The sequence below is a fragment of the Carya illinoinensis genome, chromosome 4 (assembly GCF_018687715.1).
Source record: "Carya illinoinensis cultivar Pawnee chromosome 4, C.illinoinensisPawnee_v1, whole genome shotgun sequence".
NCBI classification, from domain to species: Eukaryota; Viridiplantae; Streptophyta; class Magnoliopsida; order Fagales; family Juglandaceae; genus Carya; species Carya illinoinensis.
The window spans coordinates 26,964,772-26,968,949 of record NC_056755.1 but is presented as its reverse complement, the minus strand read 5'-3'; the positions used below and the strand labels follow the sequence as shown (position 1 = coordinate 26,968,949).

The following is a 4,178-nucleotide window of genomic DNA, read 5'->3' as shown; positions in this document are numbered from 1 at the left end:
TGGTTCTATCTTTCTCCATTTTTATTCTCTTCTCTAGATTATTTTCGTGTGCTAGATTGTATATTTTATTTTTAGTTTCCTATGGAGAATGTTTCTTTAATATCCATGGCTCTTGTGATGAACATGGTTGGCTAAATTTTTGTACTAAGATTAAAGGTGAAGTTTAATGATTTAGACATTGTTTCAAATCATCATTAGAATTTATATTGTGAGTTTGATCGATTGAATGATTTTATTATTGGATATTTTGATTATCTATATATTTATCTTGATTCATTGTGATTTTTTAATATAGTGAATGCTTGAAAAAATCCCTGGGATATTCGAATGAGTTTGTGAATTTTTTAACCATCAATCGTTCATACTTAATCATTAATGACTATTTTTCTTGACCTTAAATGCTAAATCCTCCAATTAAACGGAATCATTATTCTAGTTCAATTGAAATAAATAGATCGGAAACAATATTCTAACTTATTAGACGGATCCTCGAAACCTTAGTCGTTCTCCACATAAATTTATTTTATCATTTTAGTTTTATTCTATTAGTTTAAAAATCTTCATCTCAGTAATTTTGTTGTCTATTTGATTGCATGTTCATTTTAGTAATTTATTTTCTTTGTTTAACTTTATTTTCTTCATCACAGAAGTCAATTCCTGTGGATTTGAGCCTGTTAGGTACTACAACACCTATACTTGCAGGTAAAATTGCATCAAATTTTTGGTTCACTAGTTTGAGTCAAAGTTTAGGCGCAATAAGTTTTTGGCATCATTGTCGAAAATTGCAACGGGTGATAAGATATTTTTTTCAAGAAAAGAAAAAAATTAATAGTAATCTTTTTCTAACTTTCTCGTATTTTTTTGTAAGTACAATTTTTGTTATTTTGACGAGAAAGGAATCGAGTAGCATTGCCTTCATATTTATATCATTTGGTAATCTCGTTCCATTTTTTTTTATTTTACTTTCTTGCTTGTTTTGCATTTAGTTTTTAGAATAGAAGACTTTAGGTAGTGCATGCATTAATTAATTTTGAGACTTGTCCATACCTTTTTGTTTTTTTATGTGCTTGAACCTCTATGATGAATGATCTCGTGGCAACGTGATCAAACTGGTAGATTGAGATAAAAAGAAATTATTTTAAAAGAATTGCTGGATGAGTTGTTTGGTCATTCCAAAAATCATTCTGATACCATGGCTGACAATCATAGTGTTCATAACGAACTCGAAAATGAGCAAGCTTAAAATAATCCACCAATGAGTATTTGTAGCCAACAAGGACAAATACTCCATCTTGCATGATTTTTCCTACGAATATGGAAAATTTTGATTTAAAATCGAGAGTAATTCAATTACTTCCCAAGTTTCATGGCTTAGACTCAGAAAGTCCTTATTTGCATTTGAAATAATTTGAAGAGGTTTGTGCAACTTTACAAAACCAAACTGTCAATGATGATGTTGTTAGATTAAAGTTGTTCTCATTCTCTTTAAAAGAAAAATCTAAAAATTGGCTGAATTCCTTGAGACCAAAATCTATTGGCACATGACAAGAAATGCAATGAGAATTTTTGAAAAAGTTTTTTCCTACTCACAAGACCAACACTCTTCGCAGAAATATTATGAATTTTTTTCAAAAAGAAAATGAGACATTTTTTCAGTGTTGGAAGCGTTTTAAGGAATTATTGCTAACTTGCCCACATCATGGCTATGAAACTTGGCGTACCATTAGTTTTTTCTATTAAGGTTTAATATCTCAAATGCGCCAGTTTGTAAAAATGATGTGTAATGGTGAATTTTTAAATAAAGATCCTAATGATGGTTGTGACTATTATTACCAATTGGCGAAAAATGCCCAATCTTGGGACAACACAGATTGTTCTAATCGGTCAAATAAGTTCAAGCTCAATGCCATGTCTCAAGAGGATATGTATGTCCTTAAAGGAAATGATGATATAAGTGCTAGGATAACAAGTTTGACAAAAAAAGTCAAGGCCATGGAACTTAGGAAGGTAAATTCGGCTAAGGCCATTGAAAAAGAAGAAGAGAATTATGACATATGTGAGATTAGTGGATAGCTAACTTAGGATTGTCCAACAATCCCCGCTTTTAAAGAAATGTTGCACGAACAAGCAAATACCATGAATTCTTATAGAAGACCATTTTTCCCCTTATTCAGAAACATAAAATCCTGAATGGATAAATCAACCCAACTTTAGTTGGAGGAATGAGTCCAATTCAAATCAAAATCGTCAAGAGCCTTCTTCTTCTACTCCTTATGTGCCTCCACATAAGAAACCCTTGAGGAGACATTACAAAATTTTGTGCAGGGGCAAGCTAACAAAGAATAAAATTCATCAATTTCATGAACTTTCATATATTTCAAAATAAGGAAATAAAGAGTATTTAAACTAAACCCTTACAAAACCCTATGCTAAAATAAAACCAGCCCTTTTCAAAACTACCCTTGGTGAATACTGTCGTGGCTACATTGCTGAGCTACAGTAACCTTCTTGAAAACCCTAGTTCCAACAAAATAATGACTTTCCCAACAAGCCCTTAAGTCCTTCTCATAATAAACTCAATTATTCTAAACTAATAAAATAAGTCATTTAAAAGAATTAAAAAAGTTGAAAGCCTTCAAGTGCCTAAAGCCTTTAAGTCATGTTGTTGCCCTCTTCCATAGCTTGTATCAAAAGAATCAAAACTGAATCTTCATCCTTCAAGCCCATCTTGAATGATGGGCTCTTGCTAGACACATCCCAAGTGGATTGCACCAATTTTAGCATTGCTTCGTTGCTCTTCTTAGCTCTCGATCTTGTGATTACCCCATCTGGAACTTGCAAAAGATCTCTAAGGCTTGGTCCACCTTGGGGCCTATCTTCTCCCTCTCCTCAAAAGGATTCGACCTCAAATTTTCAGCTGCATCAAAGCGAAAAAGATCAGTAACATTGAAAATAGCAGAAATATGAAACTTACCTTGAAGATCCACTTGATATGAATTATCTCTAATTTTTTCAAGAATTTGGAAAAGTCCATCCAAGCTACTTGTGTCATCAACAAGTAAAGACATTAAATCAAAAGAAATAAGTGGATTAAAGCCATAAACAACATCAAAATGTGAAAAAAAAAAATAGTAGTGACTCAATACCGAAGCGGGTGGCAGACAATTCATTCTTTGTGTTGCAATCCATGCAACAAAAGTTTGAAGTGTTAAATTTGGTGTTGGGCGAAGTGGGGGATAGGATGGATCAACGAGGTGCAGTGATTAGAAATCTACAAGGTGTGAGAAATAGGAGGAGACGTAAGGCTACTATTGAGAAAAGGTATGATAAGAATGAAGAGTATGGTGAGTCTCTTGTTGTTAGGCGTACCCTCAATATACAATTTAAAATAGATGATATGGAGTAACAGAGAGAGAATATTTTTCATACTAGATGCCACATCAACAACAAGGTATGTAGTATGATTATTGATGGGAAGAGTTGTATTAATTTGGCTGGCACTACTTTAATTGAGAAATTGAATTTACCTACCTTAAAACCCCCTAGATGATACAAGTTGCTGTGGTTGAGTGATTGTGAGGAGGTTAGGGTAAATAAGCAAGTGCTAGTTTCTTTTGCAATTGAGAAATACCAGGATGTGGTGCTTTGTGATATAGTGCGTATGCATGCTTGCCATATTTTGTTGGGGAAAACATGGCAGTATGATAGGAAAGTGATCCATGAAGGGTTAAGGAACATGTGCAGTTTTGAAAAGGATTGAAAAACAATCAAATTTGCTCATTTAACTCTAACACAGGTCCATGACGATCAAATGAAGCAGAAAAGTGAAAGTGATCGAAAAAGAAAGAGTGAGAGTGAGATTGAGGAAGAAAGAAATAGTGAAACCTCAAGAAAAAGAGAGAATGAGTTGAAAAACAATTATGAGGCCGAAAGTTAAAAAAATGGTGTTGAAAATGAGAGTGAAAGAAAAGAGAGTGTAAAGGAAAAAGAGAGTGAAAGAGGAAAATAGAGTGAAAAGAAAAATGAGGGTAAAAAGAAAAGCAAGAGTGAAGAAAGTGAGAGAAAAACAAAGAGAGAAGTGAGTTTTTTATGCTAAGGCGAATTTTAATACTAACGAATTTAACGAATCTTTACCTAGTATTGTTATCTCTTTGTTGCAGGGATATAAGGTCGTGATT

General features: G+C 33.0%; 1 non-coding gene across 1 annotated transcript; it reads right to left on the bottom strand.

Moving 5' to 3' along the window:
* Positions 1 to 1,602: 1,602 nt before the first annotated feature.
* Positions 1,603 to 1,706, bottom strand: LOC122308621. Its single transcript, XR_006242140.1, has one exon. It is a non-coding gene; the product is annotated as a small nucleolar RNA R71 (small nucleolar RNA).
* Between the last annotated feature and the right edge of the window lie 2,472 nt (positions 1,707 to 4,178).